The 17,636-nt window shown below is 41.9% G+C and overlaps 1 protein-coding gene across 3 annotated transcripts in view; it reads left to right on the top strand.

The window, feature by feature from the left end:
* The first annotated feature begins 2,615 nt into the window (after positions 1-2,615).
* The window catches only part of LOC120049659 (receptor-type tyrosine-protein phosphatase delta-like), a 225,566-nt gene continuing 210,545 nt past the window's right edge, over positions 2,616-17,636 (top strand). For 2 of the 3 annotated variants that reach the window (XM_038995996.1, XM_038995998.1), the window contains exon 1: positions 2,617-3,007. The gene's annotated coding sequence lies outside the window, so the exon portion shown is untranslated. Of the gene's footprint in view, positions 3,008-17,636 lie in introns of all 3 variants that reach the window. The other variant, XM_038995997.1, reaches the window with a different exon arrangement.

Below are 17,636 nucleotides of genomic sequence, written 5' to 3'. Positions count from 1 at the left end.
ATCTCGTTGTTGTTGTTGTTGCACTGTTTGTCTAGATAACCTGGTTCAAGCATTCATGACATTACCCTGAAGAAGGCACAGTGATGCTGAAACGTTGCTGTTCTACCCAATACATTACTGGGAGTTCATGTATATAGAGTGTGCAGCTCTCTTGATTTCTTTTTTGTTGTTGTTAACATACAGCATGTGGTGGTGAAGCCATAGTGGGTGGATGGGTTTCCCACTTTATATATTGTAATGTAGGTACATGTTGATGAATCGTGTGGCTCGGTTGGTAGAGCGTGGCACTAGCAACGCCAGCATTGTGGGTTCGATTCCCACAGGGGACAAGTGCAAACATACGGCAGGTCGCCTAGTGGTTAGAGCGTTGGGCCAGTAACTGAAAAGTTGCTAGATCGAATCACTGAGCTGAGAAGGTAAAAATCTGTCTTCTTCCCCTGAACAAGGCACTTAACCTGCTGTCATTGTGAGTAAGAATTGATTATGAACTGACTTGCCTAGTTAAATATGAATAAATGTATGCTCTCTACTGTAAGTTGCTCTGGATGTCAGCTAAATGACATAATTTCCTTTTTTAGTTAAAGTCCTTTTAACATTGTTCAGCTTATGATATTCACCATCTGCTCCAGATGTGGTGTCACCCTAGGAACTTTAACTTTCACTACGTCGCCGGACATAATAGGGAACAAACTTGACTTCTCTCGTTCAAAAGGAGAGAAATACTGTGTCACAGCCAAGCATCTGCATTGCCTTGGTTTCGAATCCATCTTATTGAAAGACAGTTGGTTTATGGACTCTCGCCGTCTAGTTCTACATGACAAAGTTCACCCATTATAGGTAATGAGTTATCTTGATAAATCCCACCCTTGCCCTCATTTATCAACAATAGCCTGCCGTATTACACCCCTCGACTGTGCCAAGAGCAGAAATAGCACAAGGTTAGACCCAGAACGAGATTGTAAATCCACTAACTAGTCTCATCCAATTATATTCAAAGAGAGAAGGGGCTTGAAAACGGTAGATGTAGACTTTTTGCGTCCGTATCTTGTACTGCTGTTATAGCTTGCATTGTACAGATGTAGGATCTTCATTTGAGACAGTTTGCTACAGTAGGACATGCGGCAACAAGACATTTAAATTATTATGTGGATTATAATTCATGGACATTTTTGTAGCGGTTGATACATTTTTCGTAAGGAAAAATCAAGTCTGAAAGTTCAAAGTGGAAATTACAAACTTCAGAAGCCTTTTTAAGCCTCAAATACACTGCATTGCAGGAAAGTTATCCTGCAAAAGGGTGATCAAATGAAGATCCTACATCTGTAATGCATCTGATAATGTCTACTTAAGTTAGTCTATAGGTTAGTCACTATAGTATGTTTAAACTAAAGTCATGCAGTGTTTGTAATACATTGCAAGCAATGCCAACACATTTTCAAAGAAAGTTTTCATGTTTTCATGCTGTGGTATCTCAAAGAATGAATACTATGTATACTGTACTCTGTAGACCTAAAACCTCAACAACACGTCAAGGACGAATCATTTAATCATGGCTTTTGCTCTTGTGTTTTTCTCATCAATCATTGGAATGACATTAAAACAATTGTACAACGTTGCTTTTGTGGTCACAACTGAACTTCACTGTTTGACCAAACCTCTAATTTTCGCATTGCCAGAACAGGCTAATTACTAAATCAAAAGTTATTTGAAATGACATATTTGTCAAGTGCTCTCATTGTTCATTGCTATTAAACCGCTACTTTTATTTGCCTTGTAAATAGAGAGAGAGAGAGAGAGAGAGAGAGAGAGAGAGAGAGACAGAGAGAGAGAGAGACAGAGAGACAGAGAGACAGAGAGACAGAGAAAAAAAGAGAGAGACAGAGAAAAAAGGAGAGAGAGAAAAAAAACTGTTTGTGCCTGCAGGCTAAGTTGTTCATTGGAAGCTTTGGGTCCCTGCCACAAAAGCAAGTTTCCTCCAAACACCCTCATTCATCTGTCGCTCTGGGACATTGTTTTTCAGCCTCTAAATCAGGGCCCGGCATATACTTTACTTTGTTATGGCTCTGTGTACTCTAGAATACAATGCACAAAGATATGATATTGATAATTTAGTTTCAGTCGATAATATTGGCTTTACAAAGGTATATGAATAAATAACAGTATTAGGATTAGCAGTAAATATGTGACTAGTTCTTAAAACAATCATATAGGGATTACTTTATTGATGCTTCAAGGGCAAAAACATTGTCAGAAGTAATATTTTGTAAATATTCCTCTTGGAAGTGTTTCAAATGCATGTGGCTTGTGAATGGTGGAGTTCCCCAGATAAAACTATCTGAAAGCCCAAAATAGCTATAAAAAAAACAAATACTCTCTCTCTCTCTCACACAGACACACACACACACACACACACACACACACACTTTATTCTTTATTTTCATCATCTGAAAACAAATTTTCCGACCATTTTTACCACGTAAAACAAATGTTTCCCTGAAAAACGTGTGATAATGTCCAAACTCCAACATTCCTTTGGTGGACTGAAGGGGAGAAAGTTGAGCTCTGGGAGTTAGTTGATCCTGGTGAGTGACGTCACCTTCTATCCCCACTCGGTTTCTGTGCCTGAGTCGGGCAGTCTGTGTGAGTGTCGGCAAGAGAGAACGCGTCCCTGCCGCACCGCACACAGAACAGACACAGTCTCGACACATAGAATAATGAAGACCTAACGCACACAAGGACGGGAAATATACCACATGTTTTCATTGCTGGACATTCTGGTCCCTCCGCTCGCTGTGGTGGTTTGCATCTTGCACTGAGGAACATTCATTCGAGAAAAGAAAACTCCAGGAAGAGGCGAAATTAGAGTGGGCAGACTGGAAAAGAAGCGTATCTGTAGACGGATTATTTCTCGTATACTGCTGTCATTCTGGATGTAACTCGCGACTATTCTAATAGCCTACAACTGGAGAGACCGAGTTTAAAGACTACATGCAAATATGATGTTAAGGTAAGCTTCTATGGAAATGACCATTCAAGTTGGTGAATTTGTGGATGTTTGACTTTTCACGCACAGTGTTGCCGGACTGAAGTCGTCTCCAAAAGCATTTAAAATAGTGCGTGTTGAGATGCGATTGATTTGTTGTATTTCTTTATTGTCAAATATAATGGAGCACCAAACTCTGTCTGTGCTTAGGCTACATTGCATTTTTTGAGTTGTATTTATGGACTCGTTTATGTTGTTTGTGTTTTGTATAGAGAATAAAATAATACTGTAGTTTATTTAGGTTGAATTGACTCTGAATAGACCTGCCTATTTTGTGAGGGACGCACGAATCTCATTTAATTAAATGTATCATACGTGCACATTTACAACAGGATACAAGTATTTATTTGAATTATGTTTATGACTATTCTAGTATACTAGGCGATTTTGGGGATCTGGGTATTCGTTTACTGTATGATAGGCTAATGTAAATTCTACAGCAGTAGACTGCGGCCTATGATAGGCTACAATAATAAAATAAATATAGTACATTAATACCCTTTATCGATAGATGATTGCGTTCATAAAACATTCATAGTCATTGTATTTGCTCATCAGAAGAAATAACATCGATGTAATGATGATGGTGCTGTTTTAGTAGGCATACTATTAGGTTTCGATAGTGATATTACAGTTTAATTGGAAAACGACGTTTTTCGAAGTTGTGTGGAGTCTACTGTCACGATGTAAAGCCGCATTCCTCGCGTTCGCACAAGAGACGCGCGCCATATCTATGTTGTTGCCTATTTTTGGAACACATTTTTGTTTCCCCGAGGTCCTAACTGAAAAGTCGGCAGGGCGAACTATATCCCTTGGTTTACAGGCATTCAAAAGGCACACAAAAAAACGCCTGTCACAAAATCAGGTGAAAGTGAACCTTTTTCCGTTACAGTTTTTCCAGTACAATTGCGCACAACACCTGTGCTCACTGAGCGAGTTTAGCCACTAGGGGCCTTCCTAGCCTACTCTACAACTCTACAGTGAGGGGGGAGGGGGGGTCAGGAGACCAGTGATGCCACAAAAAGACAGGTTATTCTCTCCCCTTTGCCTCATCGTGTGGAAGAATACATAAAACACAGACAAATTTACATGTTTGACTGCACTGGGCCTTTAACAGCATAAAAGGTTACCACAGAAACATTTGATAATAATAAGGTTATAATGCTCTGTGCTGGCCTGCTGCTTATTTGATCAAATGTAGGCCTATTTTTATATGTGAAAGATATCACATTTTGGGTTAATTGCTTGTTTTATATGCATTATATAATTGTATTCTATTTTCTCGGTTTGAGAATTTTCTTGAACTGATTGATATGTGCCTGCATGAAACACAGTAAATATGCATGGCTTGGCGTTTGGTTATCCTACAGTACATTCAGTTGCCTTATAGCTCACTATTTGGTTGTATTGCGTTTGTAGCTCTGGGTGAAATGAAAAGTCAATAAGAGAGGTTGGAGTAGTGAGGTGTAAAATGGATTTTAAGTGCTTTGTAATTGTGTGTGTGTCTGTGGCTGAGCAGTCTTTATCAGTTTGTCGGCAGTAAGCACTCTGAGAGCTCACCTCTCTTTTACGTTTTACAGTTTCTAGCTCCAACAATTAGCACTCGCCCAATTTTGACACAACGCTCTTAGCGCCTGTCGCAACTCGATCGATTTCCAATTTCGCTGTTACGACAGCTGCCCTCAAAAGAGGAGACGAAATGAACATGCGTTAACGTGGAAGAGCCTAGTCGATTTAAGTGGTTCAACCCAAAGAGAGCTGACGTGAGAGATGAGCTACGTTGTTTTGAAAGCAGTGCTGAAGCCACCATTTTTTCTGTACCTGTCCTTGGCTGCGTGTCCCTGTGAAATCCTTTGAAACAATTCACGGTGTTGTTTGAAGAGCCTTTTCATCATAACTCTCAGAAACCAAGTTTCTATGATTGAGTGCGGCAGGGCAAGAGTGTATTGTGCATCGATGAGAGCGAGGCAGTTGCTAGTTAATTTGCAGTGTATTTCATGCTGGGACTGAACATTATGAAACAGGAGACAAGAAGAGCCTGCTGCCAAAGGATTAATAGATTCCCTTGCAGGTGAACCAAGCAGAGTGACTTAGCTAATAAAATCAGCATCCAGTCCCTCAGCCAGACTGAACAAAGTACCCTCTTAAAGAAGGGGTGTCTCCTTGTACAATGTTATTGTTCCACCACATCCAAGTGTCTATGACACACCATTCTATCGCAGAAGGGGAAGCAAAAAAAAGAAAGTCTGTTTGAAAAGTGTTTTGTGTGTTTGTTTGTGTGCGTGTGCGCCTGTGTTGCCTGTGACCACTGCTTGTGGAGTGCCACACCAAAGCCGTGGACTGAAAAATCAACACTTACATAATGTAAACGGATACCTAAACGCAGGGCTGCAATTATGGGGCGCCAACCTGGTTGGAGAGAGAAGACCGCGGAGTGCCAATAGGTCTGCTAACAATCACCACCTCAGTTTGCATTGCCCTGTAATCAACTGGTGTAATCTAATTTATTTGTGCCAGCAGGCCTAAACTACCCCCCCCCCCCCCCCCCCCCCGGCTGGCGCGAGAGGAGTTTTGACTGCAGCGGTCTTGGTGAAAAACATGGCGGGGCTGCTGCTGTGAGGATGTGTGTGTGCATGCAAGTGCGTGTATTTAATAGTGAGCCTATGTATGTGTGTATGTGCGTGTGCGCCTTCATGCGCGACAGTGTGTGTCAGGGGGACCTATTCTATGAACCCAGTTTACCAAGGAGAACCTGATGCAATGTGACAATGAGAAATTAGTTTGATTTAGCAGAACACTGATCAATCCCACAGCATAATAAAGTAATCATGCCTTCCTCCACCCCTCCTTCCTGGTTCACTTGGCTGCAGCCTGCCGTATGTTTCACTCAGCCCCTCCATCTACTGATCTACCCATGCTTACATTCCCTCGCCTAACCCCCTTTCTACCCAACTACTGTTCAAGGGTGGTTGCGTGATATAAAACAGGGTGCATCCCTAATGGCGCCCCATTCCCTATGTAGTGCACTACTTTTGACCAGGACCCATAAGGTGCCCATAGGCCTCTGGTCAAAAGTAGTGCACTACATAGGGTATAGGGTGCCATTAGGAAAGCATTCAAAGAAGTCTGCCACGGGGCATTGGCTTTACACAGAGGGAAACACTAGCGGTATTGATATTCAGCTTATACCGCTGGGGTCAGAGTAATAAGAAGCCTATTTTCACGCCCCGCCGGCATCACCTCTGCTGTCCATCACCCAGTCAAGACGGAGAACGATCCATAAATATTGTCTGGCGAGGAGTCTTTGCTTAGCACTAACACCAAATACACACACAGCACACACACTCAGCCGGTGCAAGAGTGCACACTCACACACAGACATGTGCGCACACACACACACATTTTCTCTCTCTCTCTCTCTCTCTCTCTCTCTCTCTCTCTCTCTCTCTCTCTCTCTCTCTCTCTCTCTCTCTTTCTTTCACCAATACACGTCTTTACACCTTTGAGTAGTATTATCCTCTCCTCTGTCTCTCCCTCTGGTTTCATGGTGGAGAATGCAGTCTTAAGGCTATAGGGGCAATCAGCCCATCACCCACGTATCACAAGTGGGAGGGGATGCCACGACTGCCTGTCTCTGTATCTGTTTTTCAGTGGTGGATTGGGTTTCAACAGATACGACGGATGCCACATGTCAGTTGTCAGGAGATAGGTGGGCGGCTGCTGGTATGGATTTGCATTGGGGTCAGTAGGGATGGGATTCTGCCTTTGACCTCCATTTTGGCTCGACAGAATGCCAGTCGCTACCAATCGTTAGCAGTTAGCATGAACCAACTGGAAACCAATGGAAATAAATGGAAAGGAACCACCTCAAACAGTTTAGCTGTTCTGGATGCTAATATGATCATTACCTTCGACACTTGGCTAAGTAGCTGGGTAGACTTAGGCTTAATATAACAAGATTTAAATTTTGACCCAAAATGGCTGTATTTTTGCCCTTGCTATCGTCTCCTTTTCTCTTATCTGTAATTTTGGGACAGAACAGAATCTGCAAAGGGGTTCATTTAAATAACGGACTGAACGAGGGAAATAAAAGGCAAGAGAAATGGAAGTCACGCCGCCCGCTCTGCGCATTCACGTCACAGTGCTTTATCAAATTATTCCACAATAGCAGCCACACAAGTGATGGAATTTCAATTAAAGTATGACAGTTTTAAAATGTGTTTCTGGCGCGTTAGGGGGGAAAAAAGGGATTTGGCACAGAAGTCTATATTCCCTGTTGGTTTCTCTCTTTCGCTCACTTCTTCACTTTCTTCCCCTCTCTCTCTGTCTATTTCTGTCTCTCGCTCTCGCTCTCTCTCGCGCCATCTCTTTCTTTCTTCCTCCCCCTCTCTCTCTCTGTCTCTCTGTATCTCTCTGTCTCTCTCTCTCTTTGTCTATCTTTCTCTCTCTCTTTTTCTCTCTCTCTCGCTCTACCCTCACTCTCTTCCCCTCTCTCTATCTTTCTCAGAAGGGAACGACTAGGGTTTCAGCCCACAGAAGTCTATATTCTTTGTTGGTTTCTCGCTCTCTCACTTTCTTCATCTCTCTCTGTCTGTTTCCATCGCTCTTTCTCTCTCTCTAGCTCTCTCTCTCTCTCAATTTCTCACTTTATTCCTCTCTCTCTGTCTGTTTCCATCTCTCTTTCTCTCTCTAGCTCTTTCTCTCTCTCTCTCTTTCTCTCTCTTGCTCTCTCTCTCTCTCTATTTCTCACTTTATTCCTCTCTCTCTCTCTCTCTGTCTTTCTCCCTGTCTTTCTCTCTGTCTCTCTCTTTCTCTCTCTCTGTCTCTCTGTCTCTCTCTCTCCATGTCTCACTTTATTCCTCTCTATCTGTCTGTCTCTCTTTCTCCTTCTATCTCTGTATCTGTCTGTCTCTCTCTCTCTCTATTTCTCACTTTATTCCTCTCTCTCTCTGTCTCTCTTTCTCTTTCTATCGCTGTCTCTCTCTTTGTCTCTCTGTCTCTGTCTCTGTCTCTCTCTCTCTCTCTCTATCTCTCTTCTAGCTCTCTCTCTCTCCATATACCCTCTCTCCCTTCCCCACTCTCTATCTCTCACAGAAGGGAACGACTAGGTTGAAACACTTTAGTTCTGAGGCACTCTACTGTAGTTATAATGATAAAGGGGGCTTTGGGAGAACGTTCAAGATGGAGTATCTTGGTTGATAGGCTTTTTCCAAGCACAATTACACTACCAGCTGTGAGAGATGGTGGGGTGGCAACAGATAAGTGCTAGGGACAGAGACTTGGCTCAGAGTAACCAAGTCTGACTAGTGGCTAGCTCATAAACTGGGGAAGTTCAACCTATATTTGACCCTCAGGGTCAAATATACAGTCTGGAAAGGGATTGTTATGCACTCGTTAACACATACACATAGGCATGGATACACACACACACACACATACACACACAAACATCCTGTAGAGAGGTACATAACAGATGATCATGGACATCAGTGGAGGAAGTTTTGTCAGAAGGGAGATGGCTTCTCTTTAGATCAAATTTTTCTCTGCTGAGGCAGTCAAATCTTTGATTTTCTTCCACGTTTTAGCCCACAGATGGTTCTGCCATTTCTTACATCGTGTCAAGAATCCAATGTGGTCCCTTCTGTGTTTCGGCTTTGTGTGTGAAACAAACAACAACAAAAACAAAGCATATTTTGCATTGGAAGCAGAGCTGAAGAACAATTATTGTTTAGCCTAGCTCTTCCATTTGTATCACTAGGAAACTGTCTACAGGGGGTAAAGTTCTATTAGGAAACTGTCTACAGGAGGTCAAGTTCTAGTAGGAAATTGTCTACAGGAGGTAAAGTTATATTAGGAATCTGTCTACTGGAGGTAAGTTCTAGTAGGAAACTGTCTACAGGAGGTAAGTTATATTAGGAATCTGTCTACTGGAGGTACGTTCTATTAGGAAACTGTCTACAGAAGGTTAAGTTCTCTTAGGAAACTGTCTACAGAAGGTTAAGTTCTATTAGGAAACTGTCTACAGAAGGTTAAGTTCTCTTAGGAAACTGTCTACAGCAGGTACATTTCCATTAGGAAACTGTCTTCAGGCGGTAAAGTCATATTAGGAAACTGTCTACAGGAGGTAAAGTTCTAATAGGAAATGTTCTACAGGAGGTAGAGTTCTATTAGGAAACTGTCTACATGAGGTAAAGTTATATTAGGAAATGTTCTACAGGGGGTAAAGTTATATTAGGACATGTTCTACAGGGGGTAAAGTTATATTAGGAAATGTTCTACAGGGGGTAAAGTTATATTAGGAAATGTTCTACAGGATGTAAAGTTCTATTAGGAAATGTTCTACAGAGGGTAAAGTTATATTAGGAAATGTTCTACAGGAGGTAGAGTTCTATTTGGAAACTGTCAACATGAGGTAAAGTTATATTAGGAAATGTTCTACAGGAGGTAAAGTTATATTAGGAAACTGTCTACAGGAGGTTAAGTTCTATTAGGAAACTGTCTACAGGGGGTAAGGTTCTATTAGGAAATGTTCTACAGGAGGTCAATTTATATTAGGAAATGTTCTACAGGTGGTAAAGTTCTATTAGGAAATGTTCTACAGGAGGTAAAGTTCTATTAGGAAATGTTCTACAGGGGGTAAAGTTCTATTAGGAAATGTTCTACAGGAGGTAGAGTTCTATTAGGAAACTGTCTACATGAGGTAAAGTTATATTAGGAAATGTTCTACAGGGGGTAAAGTTATATTAGGAAATGTTCTACAGGAGGTAAAGTTCTATTAGGAAATGTTCTACAGGGGGTAAAGTTCTATTAGGAAATGTTCTACAGGAGGTAGAGTTCTATTTGGAAACTGTCAACATGAGGTAAAGTTATATTAGGAAATGTTCTACAGGAGGTAAGGTTATATTAGGAAACTGTCTACAGGGGGTAAAGTTATATTAGGAAATGTTCTACAGGAGGTAAAGTTCTATTAGGAAATGTTCTACAGGAGGTAAAGTTATATTAGGAAATGTTCTACAGGGGGTAAAGTTATATTAGGAAACTGTCTACAGGAGGTTAAGTTCTATTAGAAAACTGTCTACAGGGGGTAAAGTTCTATTAGGAAATGTTCTACAGGGGGTAAAGTTCTATTAGGAAACTGTCTACAGGAGGTTAAGTTCTATTAGGAAACTGTCTACAGGGGGTAAGGTTCTATTAGGAAATGTTCTACAGGGGGTAATGTTCTATTAGGAAATGTTCTACATGAGGTAATGTTATATTGGGAAATGTTCTACAGGGGGTAATGTTCTATTAGGAAACTATCTACAGGGGGTAAGGTTCTATTAGGAAATGTTCTACATGAGGTAATGTTATATTATGAAATGTTCTACAGGAGGTAAAGTTCTATTAGGAAACTGTCTAGTTGAGGTAAAGTTCTATTAGGAAACTATCTACAGGGGGTAAGGTTCTATTAGGAAATGTTCTACGGGGGGGTAATAATCTATTAGGAAATGTTCTACAGGAGGTAAGTTATATTAGGAAATGTTCGACAGGGGATAAAGTTCTATTAGGAAACTGTCTACAGGAGGTTAAGTTATATTAGGAAACTGTCTAGAGGGGGTAGGGTTATATTAGGAAATGTTCTACATGAGGTAATGTTCTATTAGGAAATTTTCTACAGGAGGTAAAGTTCTATTAGGAAATGTTCTACAGGGGGTAAAGTTCTATTAGGAAATGTTCTACAGGAGGTAGAGTTCTATTAGGAAACTGTCTACATGAGGTAAAGTTATATTAGGACATGTTCTACAGGAGGTAAAGTTCTATTAGGAAATGTTCTACAGGAGGTAGAGTTCTATTAGGAAACTGTCTACAGGGGGTAAAGTTATATTAGGACATGTTCTACAGGAGGTAAAGTTATATTAGGAAATGTTCTACAGGAGGTAAAGTTCTATTAGGAAATGTTCTACAGGGGGTAAAGTTATATTAGGAAATGTTCTACAGGAGGTAGAGTTCTGTTAGGAAATGTTCTACAGGAGGTAGAGTTCTATTAGGAAATTTTCTACAGGAGGTAAAGTTATATTAGGAAATGTTCTACAGGGGGTAAAGTTCTATTAGGAAATGTTCTACAGGAGGTAGAGTTCTATTAGGAAACTGTCTACATGAGGTAAAGTTATATTAGGACATGTTCTACAGGAGGTAAAGTTCTATTAGGAAATGTTCTACAGGAGGTAGAGTTCTATTAGGAAATGTTCTACAGGGGGTAAAGTTATATTAGGAAATGTTCTACAGGAGGTAGAGTTCTGTTAGGAAATGTTCTACAGGAGGTAGAGTTCTATTAGGAAATGTTCTACAGGAGGTAAAGTTCTATTAGGAAACTGTCTACATGAGGTAAAGTTATATTAGGACATGTTCTACAGGAGGTAAAGTTCTATTAGGAAATGTTCTACAGGAGGTAGAGTTCTATTAGGAAACTGTCTACAGGGGGTAAAGTTATATTAGGACATGTTCTACAGGAGGTAAAGTTATATTAGGAAATGTTCTACAGGAGGTAAAGTTCTATTAGGAAATGTTCTACAGGGGGTAAAGTTATATTAGGAAATGTTCTACAGGAGGTAGAGTTCTATTAGGAAATGTTCTACAGGAGGTAGAGTTCTATTAGGAAACTGTCTACAGGGGGTAGAGTTCTATTAGGAAGCTGTATACATGAGGTAAAGTTCTATTAGGAAACTGTCTACAGGGGGTAAGGTTATATTAGGAAATGTTCTACGGGAGGTAAAGTTCTATTAGGAAACTGTCTACTGGAGGTAAAGTTCTAGTTGGAAAAGTTCTACAGGTGGTAAAGTTCTATTAGAAATTGCACTGACTCAGGCCAACAGGAATTTCACAGCTGAGGAATGCATTTAACAGTGATGGATGTTCATAATTTTAAAATGTTCCCAGATTCCCTGCAATACATGAAGCTACAAATATTCTAATCTTGGTATCTTGAGGTATCACATTGGTTTGTTAGGTATTCTAAAAATCCAAAGATCAAAGCTAATTGTGTGTGTCGTGTGTACTTTTCACACACTCTCTCTCTCTCTCTCTCTCTCTCTCTCTCTCTCTCTCTCTCTCTCTCTCTCTCTCTCTCTTTCCACATAGACCCACACCATCACACACATTCTATATAGAAAATATGCATAAAAGGAAGCAAAAAAAGGAAAAACAGCTGGCAAGGGGCTTACACTGCTTAACAGCAAACATGACATGTCAGGGCCCTCGCATGGCTATACGCTAGCTCTCACATCTTTATTATGATTCCCTTTTTATAGTTTGGTAGGGCTTCGGGAAACTCAATTCCCCTCACTTTGGAGGTCATGAGTCGCAGTTGGAATTATGTTCTTGCGGCCCTCCCTCTCTCTATCCCTCTCTCTCTTCTCAATTATAGCAGAGCCCCTTTGAAGAAGCCAGGCGGAACTAAAATGACTTTTTATGTCCGGCGTAATGACCGCCATTTGGAAGGGGAGAGAGAGTGATAGAGAGAGAGAGAGTGATAGAGAGAGAGAGAGTGATAGAGAGAGAGAGAGTGATAGAGAGAGAGAGACAGATAGACAGAGAGAGAAAGAATGCTGCAGGGAGTGAAAATGGCTCCGGTCACTCTGGCGTTGATTTCACCAGACAGACATAACCCTTAAAGCTTGTCCTTCTTCCTCCTCCATCTTCCTTTCTCCCTCCATCATCCTCTCTCTCTTTCTGTGCGGCAGGCTCTGATACAGGCCAGTGCATCAAGGCTCCTCTCCCCTCTGTAGTTCACTATTCATTTAGACCAAGGAAGCTTAGCAGCTTTAAGGCGGATTACGAGATGAATTGTGCCAGGAGACACGCAGTATATTCTCTTTAGGGGGAGGGATGATGTGTGGATGGGTGGCTGCTGCCAGAGGCCAGGGTGTGTTTGTGTCATCACCTGGCCAAGCAGCTGGCTCTCTTTTACAGTTCAGCTCTAATGAGCCTTGACAGTTTGGGGGCTGGAGTAATGGCGTTTTTTGCTGTGTCATTATTAATCTATTATTTTTATAGATTGGAGTTGTTTGGGAGAATTTCATCCCTGGAGTATAGCAAAGGAATTTGTCCTGTGGGAAAATGAAATTGTACTCGGCTCTCGAACGAATAAAAATAGATTTTATATTGAGATACACGATTATGACAGCAATACCGTCTCTTTTTCGTTTATGGCTTGTGTTTTGTATTTGGCGAACGCGCCGGTTCTTTCATATGTGGTAGACCTCTCCGGTCTGTCATGTTGACGCGTGGGGATGACGCGAATCTTTCTGACTCCATTCTCAGCATGAGTCACCTTCCCTATTCTTTTTTGTCTCCTTTCGCCCGGTGATATTTTTGGCATCCGATTCATGATGACAGGTGAAGGCTGTGTTTGTATCTTCAAAGTGAGCCGGGTGCTAGCAGACGCTACATACGTGGCATTTTCATGTATATTTTAAGAAGTATTTCAAAGGGGTTTCGCTTGTTGCATCACGCAGGGCGAGACGTTAACGTACTAGAGACAAGGCCTTGTTTATATTTAGGCGGCTCGAAAAAATATGGCTTGGATGACCCGCCGGCATATTTATAGAGTGGTTGTCTGTATATGTGTCCAACATTGGAGGCCATACTTGTCCATTAAGGAGCTTTTTGAAGCCCATACATTATTTGACTGTACCTACATATTTGTTCACATATATCATTTCTATATTTGACAAAAATATGTAGTGGTGTAGCTGCATTGGTTACAATGTAGCAATAACAGCAAACTAAGTTTCGCCTTGTAAGCCTAGCTGGATATTAACTAAGTTTGAATGAGGGGATAGAAAGGAAATTAAATACCTCATAAGAAGATATAGATAGATATATGGGAAAGTTTAGCCGCAGGCACGTGATAGGTCAAGTTACTGTTCAAAGTATTTCAGACTGGGACAAATTAAGCTCACAAATAGAGACAGAAACGATATACATACCCTTCCAATGAGGTCATGATATTATTTACCACCCGGAGTATTATTGGACGGGGATGATAATCTAGCCACATTATGATAATGCACATCATTTGGCTCCAACGGTAACATTTGATGTCAGCAACGACCAGATGCTCTGATGTTCGGTAGCAGTAGATTGTTGTCCCCTGACGGAAATAAAGTCATCAAGCCGATGACTCATCAGATTTCTGCCATTCTGAAGGGAAACACAAGGTATACATCACCGAGCATGCACAACGGTGGTCTTGTCGCTATGCAAAGGATTGGGATACCTCTACAGTGAAAGACACGCCATTGATTTAAGGACTGTCAGCTCTCCTTGAACTGACTAACTCAGTAGTTGTAGGTTAATGTGCGGTTCAAGGTCACACATACCAGGAATGCAACTCAATGCGGACTACGTAATCCTCTACCTGCCTCGGCCTAGTAGATGCATGTGTGGACCAACCCTGCAGCCTAAAGGACCATTCCAAGGAGGATTAAACGGCATAGTAACTGGACATTGCTTGGGCATAACTGTTGGAATGTGCATATGTGACATACAGGTAACTGATAAAATAAAGGAAACCCCAACATAAAGTGTCTTAATAGGGTGTTGGACCACCACGAGCCAGAACAGCTCCAATGCGCCTTGGCATAGATTCTGCAAGTGTCTGGAACTTTATTAGAGGGATGCGACACCATTCTTCCACAAGAAATTCCATAATTTGGTGTTTTGTTGATGGTGGTACAAAACGCTGTCTCAGGTCCTGTTCCAGAATCTCCAATAAGTGTTCAATTGGGTTGAGATCTGGTGACTGACACACACACACACAATTTAAACACCTTGTGCTCTTTTGAGAGCTGAGATCTCTTCTAGCCATGGAAGCCAAAATAATAACCCTAAGCATGATGGGATGTTAATTGATTGAATGAACTCAGGAAGCACACCTGTGTGAAAGCACCTGCTTTCAATATACTTTGTATCCCTCAAGTGTTTATTTTATTCTGGCAGTTACCTGTAGTTATTCCATATTCCAACATGTGAAAATTATCAACACTGAATTATTCATTTAAAGATGCACTATGCAGAAATCGATCCAACGTTTCCTGGTTGCTAAAACAAGCAGTCATTATAATATATTTTCCGTAACCAAAAATATTGTATATTCAGCTGTTTGAAACTGATGTACAAAATCCAAAAGCAAAACATGCAAAAACAAAACTTCAGAATGGGAGCATTGAAATAGGTAATGATGTGCACTGAGAGTCAGGAAGCAAGTATTTTAATAAATAAACGCAACATAAAGAAACACGAACAACGCACAGACATGAAACAGAAACAATGACGACTGGGGAAGAAACCAAAGGGAGTGACATATAAAGAGCAGGTAATCAAGGAGGTGATGGAGTCCAGGTGATTGTCATGCGTGTAACGCTGGTGACAGGTGTGCGCCCTAACGAGCAGCCTGTTGACCTAGAGGCCGGAGAGGGAGCACGTGACACTACTCCCTCCCCGACACGCGGCTCCAGCCTAAGGATGCCGACCAAGATGACGATCCCAGGGATCAGGAGCGGACAAGTAACCTCTGCTAAGGCGCGGGAACCTGTCGATCTGGCTGAGGCGCGGGAGCATGACAACCTACAGCGCCGGAGAGGGAGCACACGCGACAGTACCCCCTCCCCGGCGAGCCGGAGGGGACCAGTCGCCTCCGCCGAGGCGCAGAAACCTGACGAACCAGCCGAGGAGTGAGAGCCCGATGAGCCAGCTGAGACCTCCCCGGTTGCCTCGGTTGAGGCACGGGAACCTGTTCACCCAGCTCAGGCATGAGACCCTATCTAACCCCCTGAGGGCTCCCAGGTAGCTCCGGCTCCAACACCCAGACCAGACATCAGCCCCAACACAAAAACAAAAAAAACGCTCCCTGATGCTTCCCTTTGTTGGGTCGTCATTCTGTAAGGATGTGTGCTGAGAGATGGGAAGCAGGTTCAGAGGTGGAACGACCCCCAGATGTGTGTGTTCAGCGTGAAGGATTGGTGGCGCAAGGATGAATACAGTAATCAAGTGCTGATCCCACAGGACCGCGGGTGATGAAAATGGGGATTTAATGCACCTATAGGCCCAAGGGAGGAAGTGTTTGTGTTTGAGAGAGAGACTTTATCCTCCTCGTCAGACAGAATGAAGAGCTCTTGTCAATCCAGTCCAAAGAGAGAAATTGAGGGATGGAAAGAGAAATAGAGGGATGGAAAGAGAAATAGAGGGATGGAAAGAGAGTGTTGAAGACAGGGCCTAACAAAACCCCACACTCCCTGATAGACAGTTAGACATGTCAGAGGGAAAGAGTTAGTAAAAAAGTCAAACTCAAACCATTGAAATACAGCAGTTAAATAGAGATGGACAGGTAGACGCCACAGAGTAAATGAGAAAGGAAAGAACCAGAAAAAATAGACATCCATTTTTACAGAGAAAGAGAGGGAGAGGAAGTGAGTGGGAAGAGAAGAAGAGGGACATTATCAATCTTGCGGAGAAGAATGAGGACAAGGATGACAGAAAAAGAGTAAGTGAGGGAGAGAGAAAGAGAGATCTAGAGACTAATCAATGAAAATGAATTAAAGTCTTTGGAAAACAAACTTTTACCACTCTGTAAGTATGAATGAAGTGCCTCACTTGCCAAAACCAGGCTGACTCTCAACTTGTGAAATGGCTGAATTTATGTCATTTTCTGTGTCAATGTCAAGTTAGATTACTAGCCTCAGGTTTGCTGGATTAAAAAAATCGAGCTGGATTAAAAATGATGTTTGAACTTTTCCCCAAATAAACCAACATGAGGGTAAAATGGTTGGCACTTCTGATTTATCGTAGCTGGCTGTTGCTCTCTCTTCCGAAAATCGCTTTTTAATATTCCAAATGGATTCCCCTCCTCTCCACAGTTGGTTGTGCATCAGAAAGAACCCAGGGAGAGAAAGAAAGGAGCGTCGGGTGATGGGAGTGTTCGCTTTCGTATCACTGGCTTATTCTGTCACACTTCATGGAAAGGTTCATTTCAGTAGTCATGAAAACATGACAACAATACAATCCTGTCTTCCACCCAGGTCCCATCCGCCCCTTTGCTGTTTTGGAAATGTTCCCAACTGTCCATTGTAATAAACTCAGCAGAGAGCTGTGAAGGAGGATGCCCTGTGCTAGTGGTTAAAGTATTGTCGTCTGCCGTTCTGCTAGCCTGCATAACATTGAGAATAATTCACTGTTGTTCTTTTTCGACTATTGTTTCCAATTGTAGCAGTCACCACTACTCCAAAATACCCAGAAGGGCTAGACAGCTGACCAAACACATGCCAGAAAACTTTGTCACTCTGCCTTCCACTGACTAGGCGTACTGTACCTAAATATAAATCTCACCAATAATGTACTGTATGTATTTCCTGTTCATGTCTTGTTATTCTCCACGGTGCTCAAGAAACCTTTGGGCTAACGAAAGGCCATAGTGTTCTTTCACGACAAGTCAGTGAACAGAAATGTGCAAGTTTGTTGAATAGAACATTACAGAGGCGTTGGGAACTGTGACCATTCTCATTCCTCTCAACAGGCTTGGGGTTCTGTCATCAAGGGCTCTTACCACTCAATCCCT

Source organism: Salvelinus namaycush, chromosome 6 (genome assembly GCF_016432855.1).
Source record: "Salvelinus namaycush isolate Seneca chromosome 6, SaNama_1.0, whole genome shotgun sequence".
Lineage (NCBI taxonomy): Eukaryota > Metazoa > Chordata > Actinopteri > Salmoniformes > Salmonidae > Salvelinus > Salvelinus namaycush.
Note: the sequence above shows the minus strand (reverse complement) of the source record. Positions and strands in the feature narration are given on the sequence as shown.